The 15,560-nt window shown below is 42.2% G+C and overlaps 1 protein-coding gene across 2 annotated transcripts in view; it reads left to right on the forward strand.

The window, feature by feature from the left end:
- Nucleotides 1-2,651: 2,651 nt before the first annotated feature.
- Nucleotides 2,652-15,560, forward strand: part of tnr (tenascin R (restrictin, janusin)) — a 128,071-nt gene continuing 115,162 nt past the window's right edge. For both annotated transcript variants that reach the window (XM_086043504.1, XM_086043503.1), the window contains exons 1-2: nt 2,652-2,715; nt 3,583-4,211. The gene's annotated coding sequence lies outside the window, so the exon portion shown is untranslated. The remainder of the gene's footprint in view (nt 2,716-3,582; nt 4,212-15,560) is intronic.

Raw genomic sequence — 15,560 nt, forward strand, 5'->3', positions numbered from 1 at the left:
ACACTGCTCATGCATGCAAACAAACAAACCTATAATTACACTCACTCAACTTGCACTGGTGTCACTCTAGCGGAGCGGATGGATTTCTATCTTTACTTATTTTTCAAAGGCTTCACACTCAAGCATTGTAGTTGATTCATTGAGTGAAAACACCCCCTAAGAATTTTCAGCCTCTACTGTGTCCAGAGCGCATCCCACCTCTCGCTCAAAGTCAACTGGTTCAAGCTCACTCGCGACCCTGGAAAATATAAAAAATAGGAAATGGGTGGACACCTTTATTCAGACACTCGACAAAATTTCATGATTTCTTCCACGTCATCCAGGTTTGCTGTACTACGATGCACTATCAAATGACTGCTGTGAAAAGGATCATTAAAACAACCACCCAGGAGTGGCCTGCACTTCTGCACAATAGTGTACTCGTCTGGCAAATAAACAACACGACAATAGCAGACGGCACTAAAAGCAAAAAAGAATTGCAAGTATGAAAGAACAAAAAGTGCAAAGAATCTGTTGGACAAATGTGCTGATTTAGCAACTTGAGCTCCTCGGGCAGATGTTGTCTTGCTGTGCTTCCAGTCAGCAACTTGCAGGCGTCCGCAGGACTCCATCACTCAAATGCTACTCGTCCGCATGTTCATGCTGGAGGAGGACAACCAGAATGGCAGGTTTCCACAGCTGCATACAATGTAGAAAAGTATATGAGTGCAGTGTCAACACCATTCATCCATCCATTTTCTGGAGCGCTTCTCCTCATCTGAGCTATTCATTCTGATTTTTCCAAAGTGTAACACACTTTTCCGCTGTTATAAATGAGGTTATATATTTTACACCCTCTGTGTGTGGTACAAATGATTATTCTTCTGCTAACTTTGCCTCTCCGGTTTGAGTCAATTCCTCGGTTTTCTCATTGTGACAGAGTTGTAGAGTGAAGGGAAAAGCCGTATTGATTGTAGCGCGGGAGGCTTTATCCCCTGTCAGCATCCGTGATCCTTTGGAGACACACGCACATACATACACTTACAGGCTCTCGTCACGTGAGCGGCAATCCTCAAAAACATTTTTTTTTTTTTTTGCCCTTGCGTGCACATGATGAACCCAGGTTTCCGTCTAATCCCGTCGTACTTCTTTTCCCGGGAAGAATGTCTTGATGTTGGAGCCCTATTGTGTCGCTGCAATGGAATTAGCTTCCCAGACTGAACAGTTGCATTATTATTCAGTCACCGTATTGCTGTATGCTACCTTTTCCCCCCTCTTCAATAGCCATTTTGCAGCAGCAAAGAAAAGGCAGGCACACCGAGCCCAAGATAGGCAAGTCTTTGATAAGAACCCCTATTTCGGGCCTTATTTAGTCCGGTATCACATCTTAGTAAATATAAACATTGTTGGCGGTAAACACAACAGGCCTGTTAAGCCTTGTTTGACAATGCAGCAAAAAGACAATTGGGAGCAGTTAAGGCCACGGCGATAAGAGACGGTTGTGATTGAAATCATTGCTAAGCGTCACATTTTCATGAAATGCTCCACTTCACCATAATGGGCAACACCACAATGAATGGTCACACATTATGGGAAATTGAAAATGCATTACTTTCCCAATGACTGGTTGTTCGGAGTGGTAAAAAGAACACTAAGTGTGTAGTGGTCTTATATCTTACGGTTGTGTGTTTGTTGAAAAAACAGGCAAAGGAAATGGACCTTAAAGTGGAAAGGCAACTCGAAAATTTTCTTCACCATAATATGTTCTATGCGTTCCCACTACCCATTTTTGTCCATCTCAGGGGGCGGCCATTTTGTCGCTTGCTGTCAACTGAAAATGACATCACAGATGTTCAGGGCTCAGGTAACAACAAATCACGGCTCAACTTCATAAAACAGGTGGACTGTAATTGGACGTTACCTGAGCAGTTGGTGGGTGGGTGACGACCCATATATCAGACTATTTCTATACAAGCCATTAAAAAATACAGTGAATATACCATAGTATGCCTTCCCTTCTTTCTAGCACACAGTGATTATTCCTGCTGGAGCCAGCTCCTCAGCTGTGAACACTAGCATCAGGTTCCCTGTCTAATTCTGTCTAATGGCACCCCCTGCATCTCTATCTATCCAGGCCAGCTCCTCAGCGGTCTGCCCACACGTTAGTCTTTATTATCTATCGTGTTTGCTGGAAAGGCAGCGGTCTTTTCTGTACTCCTCCGGTGACCTGAATAGACTTTGACTCCTTGTCTTGTTGCGATCATTAGAAGCAGAAGTTGAGGAGTGTGACTCGCTGAGGCTTCATCTCGCCTCTCCCTTTTTTCTATACCAAAGCAACTTTAGATTTGGATGATGGGGATAATTATTACCATTCAACATTTTGAAATTGCAGTGCTCTTTGGATGTTCAAGGACTAAAACTTTGAAATCACATGTACCTGATTAAGAAGATTACACTAAAATGCAGACATTCAAGTGCTATTTTCCACTTTGTGTAAGTATGGCCGCTGGAGTGTCATAAAAGATCTTGTGTTCAATTTTGGGTTGGATTAGACATTTAATAATTATTGTAGATAAAGCGTTATGTAAGTGCACACCATTTACCATTTAAATGTAGTTGTTGTAATTCTCAATCTAGTCACAGGGGGCAGCACGATGCGCACCAACTTGGATGTTACTTCCTGCTTACGTTAATTTAATTGACTTGAATCCACCTGCTCGTTATGGCAACAAAGAGGTTTGTTTCTTACTACCGACATTAAATTGACTTGCTTTCCTCGCATGAAGCCTCCGCGTCACCAGAGTGAAGTTTAATTGTTTTTTTGGACGTTTGTTACTCTTATTTGTGTACTAATGAAGTGTGTTAAATGTGCACTATGCAATAACATGAGCGATTCCAATTCTACGTGATGGGTACTTTAAGTGTCACGAATGGTCAACTGTAGCCCAATTAATTAAAATTCAATTCTAAATCCAAGCATTGTCTCAATCTGAATAAATGCATATATGATACTGCCCCCAAGTGGCTAAGGTGTGCACACAAGAAGGAGCCGCATAATGTATTAAAGCATGAAATCATGACAGAACGTTTAATTCCTTACATTCTATTTAATTATTGCTTACAATTATTACTTACTGTAGAATGCTATTCTTCTTTTTCAAAACGTGTTACATTTTTTTGTTGGCATTTTATGCGGGTTGGAACGGATTAATGGCATTCCATTCTTTTCAATAGGGATAGATGATTTGAGAAATTCATATTTTGATTTGTGAGAAGGTTTATATGCATACCTTTTGTGACATTTTTGTTTGGTGGTGTGCTCTGACATGTTTCTGATGGAAAGTAGGTGTCATGGCTCAATAAAGGTTTGAGAATGTAAGTCCACTGGGTGCACGACTGCTCGATTAATTTTAGATACAAGATAACAGTTAAAAAATATATTTGGACATTTTAGATAAGTTGCGTCCATTAATCAGAAGCATCATACTAATAATCTATTATCTTAAGTAATATATATATACATATTTTACCTATTTGGCATAATCAAAATCACATATACATATATATTTAACGGTTGTTTTCTATTTTGTTTTTTTCTGCTAGTGTTGGTGCAGATCCAGGTTCGGGGACCGAACCCCAGCACTCCTGAGGCACAATTTTAGACGCTGAGAAGCATGGAGAGACGGCTGCCACTAGAGGCTGCACTCTCTGTGACACCGGTGCGCACGTTGATGGAGAGAGATGGAGAAAGTACCTGAGAATTCAATGGAGAACGGGAGAAAATAAGATGGTGAGCTAGCATCCATCAGTCGGCCTCAGCGGGAGGGAGTGACAGAGTGAAGAGGTTAAGTCGGAGTGAGCATCTGACAGCCCGAGAGAGAGCGAGAGAGCGAGCGAGCGAGCGAGAGAAAGAGAAAGGTGGGGGGTGGCGTCTCAGCTTCCCAGCAAGAGAGCAAGTGGAGCAGCTCGCTCGGCTCATCCTCACATTCTCCACTGCAGCTGAGCGGATGAGATGAGAGGGCACATCTGAGCCCAGTGCAACCAGCCAGGACCACCAGCACCACTAGCGCCAGCGCCACAAACCAGAGGCGGCTGACACCTCGATGCCCCGAGCTCCGTGTAAAACGACAAGTGGCTCAGGACTTGTGTGAAGCCGCCGCCGTTTGACAGAGAGCGAGGACGGGGGGGGCTTGCCTGAATTGGGAAGCCTTCGTCAAGTCGCATCAGAGCAGGTGAGTGAAGTTGACTGAAGTTGCGTCGTCCCCGCCTGTCTGTTCATTTGTGCTACCTCGCGAGCGATGCGAGGCAAGCGACTGAGGAGAAACGACAGCTTTCTGGATGCTGCGGTTATGTTCAAGTTCTTAATGAGATATTTTCACGAAAAAGCTTGCCTTTGAACACAGGTAGGGGGCATTTCAGTCCTTTGATGGCCACGATTAACTCACGACGTAATGACCACTTGACATATTATTTGCGTTTGTGGGTTTAATGGTTGGGCTTTTATTTTATTGCAGTTCCTGTGAGGATTTACTTGGTTTTGGAATTGCTTGGCGGTCTAAGGAGTCATCACCGGTTTTGAATTTACCATCTTATTTCCATTCAGGACACAATAGAGCCAAAGCAAGAACTGTGTATAAGATTTTAATCCACAGTTCACTTTTAGGTATTATTTTATGCATCTATGTTTTTTGCTGTGCTGCGGAAAGTTACATTATCTTACATTGACTGAAAGGTGTTTCTCATATTTTGACCATCAAAATAGGCCGTTCATTAACCAAAATACTCCTATGGAGAGCACTCTCAGTAAAGATGCAGGATCATGCAAACGACAGCCACAATAATAAACTCTCTTAAGTTAACCAGTAATACCTCATGGACCTTGTCAACCGAAAGTAAGCATTATGGTCTTTATATAATCTTTAATTTGTTAATGCAACTCTCAGGAAAGAAGGTGCGAAGACGTATATTGTGTACTTTCTGTGTATATCTCAAGTCTACGGCATGACAAGCGCATCATGAAACAAGACCGTGCGGTTGTAAGTGATTAACAGTCACGTACAGGAAAAAAAAAAGCAATACCGTATAAGAGTTCAAACAATCCAATGAAGCATTTCTTCGGAGTAAAGCAAAGGCCACAATAATAAACAAAACTCACCTTAATACTCCCAAACTTTGAAATGTGGCTTTATTAACTCAAAAAGTAATGTTTTTGTCTTTCGCAATTTCGCGAAAAACAATTTATGCGTCACCCTGAGCACCTTTTAGCATGATTGTTATAAGATGAAATGCTTAGCGAGAGGAGTCCGACGAAGGGCCTCTCCAGCAGAGTCACAAATGTTCAAACTCCTCAGGAAAAACACTTTTAATGTCGCTTTACGTGCGCGCCATTTCTCCCGCTAATCACTGAATGAACATCCCACGTCGCTGTCCAATTTGTAAATGCCCCGCCGCGCCTGATCTTTCTCGCCATCCATCTGCACATCTATCCCGTCTCTTTGCGGTCCCCCCTCCCTCAGCCCAAAGATGTCCAGCTGCCGTCTCCCCCCGCCTCCCTGTTTCCCTTCCGCAGCGTCCTGTGAAGGTTATTGCCATCTATCGAGTTGCTTTAATTTGTCAAAGAAAAGCGAGACACATTGTCCGTGGTCACAGCAGGCGGACGGGCTTAGGGATGCGGCTGGAAGTGGTGCTGATGTGGAAACCTGTGCAGAAAATGAGTAATAGCAAAATTGTACAAGCTGTGAAAATGAGAAAGTCTAGCGCCACACACAAAAAAACCCCGACCAGTTCAGTTTCTTTTGTAAAGAACACACAGTAGTGAATCTCAATCTCTGTCACTATTCCTTTCTTACCTATTTGCTGTTGTGTTCGGATGCGCCATACTGTGTCTGGCAGAGTTTTATGTCCGCCCTGCTGTGTGACGGTGGCGTCATCGAGCCGAGCCGCAGAATCGGAGCTATTTTCTCGCTTTTCTGTTTCTTTGGAGTACTGATCTCAAGAGACTCTGGCATTTCACTCTCAAATCCTAACAAGTTTTATGTGGAGTCCACCCATACTGATTTTTAACATCTGAAGCCATCTTTGAAATGTGAAAGACCCCGCACGAGACAAGGAAAAAAAAAAAGGTCTCATCGTGTGTTGTCTACTCAAGATGACCAACACAGCACGCCACAAACACAATATCTCCACCGACAGCCACCGAAGTCTCTTACCCTAACCCAGATATCACTTGTAGTACCAAGAATAACCTGTTAGAGGCAGCGCCGTACCGCAGTGCATCCCAAAAAGCTAGAAAATACAACAAAGAAGAGCGCTAGCTAGGCTAGCTGTTACGTCATCTAGTGACTACGTCACCGTTGCAAATGAATTTCATTGTGTCAAATGAGTCTTCCGGCATATTATCAAACATTTAACACAACCAACTGATCTTCTAGGAAATCGGACTACAGAGCGAACTTCAGGTCACTTCCTAATTGGCGGTTTCACATCACAATCGTGGAGTCCTTGGCTCGGCCTAACTCGGTTTTGACCACACACAAGGATTTGTCATTAGAAATGTTGAACAGGTTTAATGTTTACGATTGTTGACCATGACCGTTTTCTAAACAGAGCCAAGTGAAAAAAACAAAAAAAAAAAAACAGTCTCCCCACACTGAGCTTGGGTTTGGTGTTTCTTACTGGGCATTTTTTATTTTATTTTATTATTATTTTTCAAAGTCTTTAATCAGCCTGTGAAAGCTTCAACGGAGTGCTAAAATCGCAAATGCAAAGTATTGCTATAAATTGCAGATGACACATGTGGCATTTGTTAACCTTTGCAACACAGCGTTGCTGCCTGTGCATTAACGCCACTTCTTTCACTGCTTTCAACTCATTCACATCCATTTGTCAGCCTGTGGGGAACTGAACAAGACTGCCATGGTCTACGTGGTCATTAGTATTTGACATAATTCCCGGAAAATTGTTACGTTTTCCCTTCCTTAAGTGTTAATTGCACTAACTACTCCGCCGTCATTACTTGCCATTAGTTAGACCGTTAAATGTGGACCTTGCTGGCTTACATGAGCGTCTGCATCATCCATCAGATACCGTGAAGATTTATTCAGAAGAAGCTGCGATAAGATGGCGGAAAACATCGGTCATGCTCTCTGATGTTACTGAAACAATACATTCAGTTTCCCGCAGTGCTTATTAAAAAAAAAAAAAGAAAAAAAAAAAGAAAAAGTGTAGCTGGTTCACGCGCTGGCTAATTGAATTTTGAATGTCTCAGCAATTCATATAGTGTGTGTTCATCCATTGTTAATTTAAATGTGAACTCTAAAATATTTAGTGGAGTATTTGGAAATATAGCGATCAACTTTTTTCCATCACAATGGTATTTCCTGGCCTTTATTAAGCCACTGGACGCATTTTTACATAAGAGAAATCTCAAGGCACACCACCAAAGAAAAATACTGAAATAATGATGAACTCGTCTCAGTTTACTCACCAATTGATTTGCGTGAAATTTGAGCCACTTTAATTGAACACAAAGCTGATATGCTCGCTGGTTAATGTTATTGAGTGAATACACAAGTTTGTTGTGCCTTATGACATCTAATGGAAGAGCATTTCATTGTTATGCCTTTCACTGTATGACGCTGGCATAGACAGGTGACCAAAGATCGATTTTTAATCAATGAATAATAATCTTTGGGCCAAATTTGTTTTAATTTCAATCCTTTTATTAAGAAACACGACATTATTTCAAATTGACAGTGCAGGAAATGAACAAACATACTGTAAATTGATTGATTTGCTGGTTAGTTTGGTCCGTAACGTATAGCAGAAAAAAGGCACGAAATTGGATCATTGTTTTCCAAAGAAAAGTTTGCAAATGTCTCATTTGGATTAAGCACAAAGATTATCGGCCTGCTTTCATTTCATGGAGGACCAGAGAAATCTGAGAATGTTTATTGTAGAGAGGCTCAAATTCTGACGATTTGGACAATTTCAAATGAAACAAGGTCTCTAAATGATGATGAAAGTAGTTCTCAATTAATTTGATAATTGATTAGTTGTTGATGACTCAATTAATCGTTGAACCTCTTAGTCGAATGTTTTCAGGGCCTGCTACATTGCTGTATTTGACTGCAGTAATTGGATTTTCCAAACATGAAAATATTATTTCTGGGCCATGTGACATCACCTTTGCTACAACTTTCAACAACCTGACAAAAAACCCCCCAAAAAACAAACAAAACATAGACAATTTCCTAGAAATCCGTCCGAGAGGAGTGGAAGCTTTTATACTCGTAAAGAAGGACAAATTCCCATTTCTTTGTAGTTTTATTTCATGTACCCAGCTGTAGGGGCCTAAAGTTTAAATACTTTAGTCCAGGGGTCCCCAACCACTGGGCCGCGGGCCGCGGCAAAACCCCGCCCCCGGAAGCCAAGGTGTCTCCGTCACTTAACGCTAATATTAAATGCACAAGCTAGCATCTCCGTCACGTAACGCTAATATTAAAGTAAATGCACAAGCTAGCAAACGAGTAAAACAAATAGACGTATTGGGCGCCACCATGTGTGGATTTGTTTCTTTTCGATGCTGTTTTCTAGAGAGCCGTTCCCTCAACAACACAGCTCTTGGCCGTTGCCCTCTTGACCACATCGCGCTTTATTAGCGGAACAAGGATGAATGTACCGATTATGCTCGTCTCATCACAGCACTTGCCTGGGGTCTCGCGCACTCGCGTCGACGGTATGTGTGTGCTTCTCTTTTTGCCCACTCATACAATAAAGAGCAAAAACCAATTTACATGCTGACAAAAGAATTGAAAGGAACAGCGGCTTTGCAGTATGCACAGGCCAGGGATTGTCTTGTTTGGCTGAATGCTGTACATTTGACAAATGCAGACTGTACATCAGCACTGAATCGCAGAAGCGGGACGGCCGTGTGGGCTGCTGTTGGAAGCTTGGCTTCGCTGTGTGCGAACATTGAGTGAAGAGAGAAAAGCCGTAGAGGATCTTAAAATGTGAACTACCCGTTTGAAAACAAAAGAAATATGTGCAGGCGAGCAGAGTTTGACAGTCGAGATTTTTCTCTCCCTTCTGTTCCTTTGAGGCCAATGGCCCATGTTGGACGTGATCGAAAACTCTTATTCGAGTCGTTCCGAGGCGCTCTGTGCAGATAAATCAAACGTTGTCTTTAAAAGCCCAAGTCAAGTCAACACATGTTTTTGCAATATGTTATATGTGCCCCCACAGGTCTAAACGCTATTCTTATAAATATTGTGCTTGTGGAATTAAGGTTAATCCAACTGTTTCCCGCCATGCGAGGAGGCTGACATTTTATGCGGCAACTTCCCCTGCTGTCGACTGAAATTGATGTCAAAGAAAAAAAAAAATCTTTCGTAGTGCAAGTGGCTCTGTATGTAATATTCTGCCCTCTGGTGGCCAAGAGACACAATGCCCATTGAATGAATGCCTAAACCAGGGGTGTCAGACTCATTTTTGTCACGGGCCACATCGTACTTATGGTTTCCCTCGGAGGGCCGTTATGATTGTGTACCCATATAAATGTATGATCGCCTAATATCATCACATATACACAACAAATTGATGGATAACTACTTTTTGAAATCAATGATTAGTAAAAAAAAAAAAAAAAAAAAAAATTTTTTTTTAAATGTATTTAAACGGGAGGATTGGTAACAAAAATCTTGCGATATCTCATATCTCAGTTTCGTTAAAAATGAAGACAATTTGAAAGAAACATGAAGTCGACACATGATTTGCCTTTGCGGGCCACGCAAAAAGATGTGGCGGGCCAGATGTGGCCCCCGGGCCTTGAGTTTGACACCTGTAGCCTAAACTCATGATGCATAAAATGTTTAATTCTTTACATTCGGTTTAATTATGTAATTGCGGGTTGTTTTTAAATTAAAGCAAAGGCAAGGCAACTTTATTTCTAGAGCACATTTCATACACAAGGCAACTTGATGTGCTTCACACAAGTCAAAGCATACCTAAAAGTGTTTATGTACAAGCGGATGAGCTGAAGACATTCAAAGGCCAACAAAGAGAACAAAAGTAGCTTAAAATTATTAAAATAACTAACATTGACAGCATTTAAACACATTTACAAATAAAAAATAAGACATTTCAAAGCAAAGGAAAGGAAAAAAATGTATCTTATGAAATGACTGAAAGACCCAAAAGTGAAGTTGATTTTAAAATGTTAAAGCAGAAGTCAACCCCAAAATTTTCTTTAAAATAATATGTTGTATGAGCCCCCACTAGTCTAAACATGACATTTTGATTACATCTCAGGGGGCGGCCATTTTGTCATTTCTATCGACCGAAAATGACATCACAGTTGCTCAGGTAACAACCAATCACGGCTCACCTGTTTTCTGAAGCTGATCATGATTTGTCCACAAAAACGGGTGGATTTTACTGCTTAACTCATATTCCACATGCGCGATATTAATCACAACGCCGTGTTCCAACTAGTGGGGCTGCATAGAACATTCTTGTCAAGAAAATTTGGGGGTGACTTCCCCTTAAAAAAAAAAGTAATCAAAGGAATGTGGCAAAAATATGCCACAGTGCTGTTTTTCTGAATAAAAAAACACATTCCAAATATTTTTGTTGGTATTATTTGGGGGCTGGAATGGATTAATGGCATTTCCATTCATTTCAATGGGGAAAGATCATTGGAAGGGATTAAACTCTCAAATCAAGGCACCATTGTAGTCCCAATTAATTCTAATTTCCAGGCTCCACCGGGATGTACATTGCTTTCTGATACCGGCCTGTGCAATATCCCTTTTTTTTTTTTTTTTTTTAGTACAAGCACCCGCCTCATGAATCCAGGTTTTGCTTGAGGTGTTTTATTTTTAGCCGCCATCTTCCAGTCCTCCCCAGCGTTTAGGGAATCTGGGCAAGCTGCGTTAATGGTCCTCATTAAGGCAAGTCGCTCGAATCCAAACTGGAGCTCTTCCACTTTAAGTGCCGCATAACATTTCTGTTGTTCCTTTCGCCCTGCTGGCATTCGCCCGCCGACTCTCGACACATCCCTCAACAGTTAATGTCTCTCACCATCCTGCTTTCTATTTTGCTCTTGCACCTGAGCAACTGGGCTGAGAAATAGTCTGTAAAGGTCTTCCCTATCTTTCAAGCGCTCCTTCAGATGTGTGCTTTTTCACAATGTTTACTGTGCAACATAAATCCCCCGGTGCTACTGTGTGTTTGTAGTTGAAATGTGTGTGCGCGTGTACATGCAATGAGGAAGGCGTTTCAAATGACCTCGAACTCTGTGCTTTTCCTTCTCCTGCTGTGAAGTAGAGAGCAGAAAGTTCAGGTGGTGAAACCCCCTCCAGGTCAGCTGTGAAGGATGTTCACACACACAAACACGCGGCCTCAAGTGACGCCTTTAGCTGGCGGGTAAATATGCTTTGGTTCTGTTTATACAATAACTGCACTGCGGTGCGCCGCGGACGCTGTTTGATACTCGACTGGCTAGGGATTATGTGAGTCTTTTCGGTCCGAGCTGCCGTCGCCACATCATTTGGATTCTTATCTAAACGTTCTCTCTTTATGTCACCTTTATAAGCAGGTAAGTCAACCTTCACACAGGAAAACAGCACAGGTGGGCATTCGGTCTAGACTGACGGACCCGTTTTGCCCCAAATCGCCAAGCGACGGGACACTTGCTTTTAAAATGACGGACTAAGCAGTGATGGAAGTGGGTTTTCGTACGTCAGCGTAATCGTCACTAACCGCATTCATCACAGACAAACGTCTGTTTTGCTGACGTTTTGGGGTGGGGGGGTCTTCGCTGACTGACGGACCAACGGACTTCTGACGGACTGACTGACTGACTAACAAACTAACCAACAGACAATTACAATTCGTCTCGTCACGAAAAATGACGGACTGACGAATGACGGATGGGTACCTTGGCCGATGACGAATGACGGACCACCCAAATTTTGTAAAATGCCTACCTTCGGAAAACAGCAATATATATATATATATATATATATATATATATATTTGCTTTTATAGAATGAGTGAAAAGTTGAAATATATATATATCATATTTACTTTCAAATGAAAAGGCTCAGTGCAGGCTACCTCCTCTTTGACTAATTAACCTCTCAAACTGTCAACCAAAAAAACCTCTCAGAAGGCTAATAAACTGTCAAGTCGGTGTTTGTGTGTGCGTGTGAGTGTGCGAGTGCTGAGTGGACACAAGTGTGTACCTCCCAAAGGCCTTTTCTTAGCTTGTATACTAGGCAGAGTAATTCAGAGGTTGCGTTTTACACTGGCATTGGCCTACTCACTACATATTTTGTAATTGCAGATTGTATTGCTCTAATTTATGTATGATTGTCCTCAAGCTTGGTCTTAGCCGCGATCATATTCAAAACAAAATAAATAATCTGGAAAGAGTTGGCTCAAAGTGTTTCATCTGATTTTTTTTTTTTTCCCCGCTTTTTATTCTGAACAAAGGCCAATCGGGACAGTGGAACCACACAGGTTAAACACAGTATGCTAGTTAACATTGCTTTTGTTCATACAGCATATCAAACATTTTTTTCCTCCCGATAGGATATGAGGGAATTTTTTTCGGGGGGGGGGGGGGGGTCTGGTCACAGTCCTTATCACACTCATCAAAACACCTAATGAGGGAGCACCTTTTGCAAAACGGGTGTTCATTATTCTCGATAGAAGCGCTTGTTAAAGAGGGAGTCAACGCAAACATTTTTTTTTTCAAGAATATGTTCTATGCAAGCCCAATAGTTGAAACAGGGCATTCTGATAAATATTGCGTTTGCACAATAAGTGTTAATGCACTCGTTTTTAGCTGTCGCTGGGGGCGGCCATTTTGTCTTCTGTCGACTGAAAATGATATCACGACTGCTCCCAACGACCAATTCAGATTCAGATTCAGAAAACAGGTCAGCCGTGATTGGTCGTTGTGAGCAGTTGCGATGTCATTTTCAGTCGTCAGAAGACAAAATGGCCGCCCCCAGAGATGGTTAAAAACAAGTGCATTTTGCTGCTTAACTTATATTACACAAACGCAAAATTAATCAGAATGCCGTGTTTCAACTAGTGGGCCTGCTGGGAACATATTCTTGAAAAAAATATGTTTGGGTTGACTTCCGCTTTAAGGTTGTTGCCACAGAGCCCGTTGAAGGTCCAATTGCTTGCTTCTTGTTTCCTTGCGATTCTCGTAAGCGCTCTACCCCACCATTGGATGAAGGCTCATTCGACATAACGCTTCTGAATCCACAGACCAACCAAATCAGCACCTTTACACACGCGAGTTGATTGCACCTGCCATTTGACTGCGTGGTCCTTCCATCTGCCGTCCAATTACCACCAATGGCGTCATTAACTTGACATGTCTGTCGCCCACACGTGGTGACTATATTTGATTCTGAGCACACCTGCAGCAATTTTAACTGCTCCAATTGTCGCATTTGCATACTTTCATGAAAAATTCCCTTTCTGATGAGCTTTTTCACTTAATATGCAAAACAGACAGTTGTCGGCCGGTTTGCAAGATATACCCAATAATTGGCTCCACTGAATTTAATGACATTCCTCATGGATGCGACATATGAGTTATTATTGCCGAACAATACAATGAAACAATCTGACCTCAATTCATTTCCTCTTGCCACACGCCACCTCTATCCTGTCATTAGTCAACACGCTCCACCCCCTTGGGGGGGGGGGGGTCAACATTGTCCACATCCTCGATGACCTTGATATTGACTAACTTGCATGCATAACTCTTTTTAACCCAGATGGTTTGAAAGACAAGTGAGTGAGGAGCGATGCTGAGCTTTAGAAATCTTCTCTCAACAGAGGAGGCGACCTATGACATCACCTGTTTCCCCACATACAATGTTGTCCTTCCACCCCTTCCAAAGAGACTGAATAATTTAGCCCCCAACAAATAACAAACAACATCTCCACTTTTGGCCCGCAGGTGCCTCTACCACCATTGTTACAACTGAATGTAATATTCAAGAGGGTGATTCCTCCCAAACGACAGGCACCTCCTCTTCATTGCATCGTAAAGGATTGTGGCTTTGCATGCCCAGATATCAGAATGATACTATTCCTGGCTGGGCCGTGTCTCTAACTTAAGGATAAATAGTTGGGTGTCCACTAGGGGTCAAACGACTCAGTTATATTGGATGCTTGTGACATCTTGGTCAGAAATCCATTGGGCGTACGGACAGTCAGTTTTTACTTCAGTTTTAATAGAGGCGTTTGTCAACATGGCCGGTTTCCATCTTCTACAGCACCTAGTTGCAGTGACCTTCACTTGCAGACTTTGGCAAAAAAGACAAAATGTCAACCTGTTTATTATTCTGTCGTTGGTGGGAAATGTTAGCTATTGTTAAACATCCAACAGTGGCTCACATCGGGTAGTTCTAAGCTTCTGTTCATAATCCCAGTCCTTGTGTCCTTTTTTCACCCTTGCTTTCTAAAATAGTGACTCAAATCAACCTTTGGATCCCCAGCCTGTCTTTCCTCTGTGCCACAATAGAATCAGTTGAGCGCTTTGTAAATGAAATGCGCGAAAGAGGCGACTGTAGTCTGGGGAAACGTTATATCCTGTGAAGCTACATGAGTTGCTGCCTACAGTTTATTCATGATCGATGAGTTTAGCTTAATTGCCGATACCCGGGCTAATATTGTTGTTTTGTTGACATATTTATCAATGCTGTCTACCAATATCAGCGGTAAACCGAAAAGTGGTAGAAATCTTTATTTAAGGGGAAATCAACCCAAACTTTTTTTTTTCGAGAATATGTTCAATGCAGGCCCACTAGTTGAAACACGGCCTTCTGATTAATAATATGAGTTAAGCAGCAAAATCCACCCCTTTTTAGCCATCTAACGGGAGCGGCCATTTTGTCACTCCTGCCGACTTAAAATGACATCACAATTGCCCAGCGCTCAGGTAACGACCAATCACGGCTGACCGGTTTTCTGAAGCTGCGCCGTGATTGGTCGTCACCTGAACCCTGAGCAGTTGCGATGTCACTTTCAGTCGACAGAAGTGACAAAATGGCCGCCCCCAGAGATGGCTGAAAACAGGTGGATTAACTCATATTCCACAAACGCAATATTTATCAGAATGCCTTGTGGTCTAGTGGTCTTGCATGGAGCATATTCTTGAAAAAAAAAAAAAAACGTTTGGGTTGATTTCCACTTTAATGATATGCATCCAGACGCTATTATTATTAATACGCGCTTTTCCAGTTTCCTCCCCATAGCTTTGAACAATCATAGAGTTCTACTCTTGATTATGGTGGCAGCACAATCGCACTACCTATGGAAGGCCAGTGGCTTCCTGACAGCTACTAGGTCACACGGCAGTAAGTACTGCTGTTGCTGATTAAATTCACCCAATAATTAAGCAGACATCATTGATTCCCCGCAGAGAAATGGGGAAATGGGGTGCGTGTATGTGCCTGCGTGTATGTGTTGTGTGGAAATGAACTGCCACTCTTCCTGTTGCCCCTGCAGCGGTTGGCCAGTCAGATACGGGTAATTTGGGAAATGAGCAG

The sequence above is a fragment of the Filicampus tigris genome, chromosome 10 (genome assembly GCF_054856515.1).
Source record: "Filicampus tigris isolate MCC_2025a chromosome 10, RoL_Ftig_1.0, whole genome shotgun sequence".
NCBI classification, from domain to species: domain Eukaryota; kingdom Metazoa; phylum Chordata; class Actinopteri; order Syngnathiformes; family Syngnathidae; genus Filicampus; species Filicampus tigris.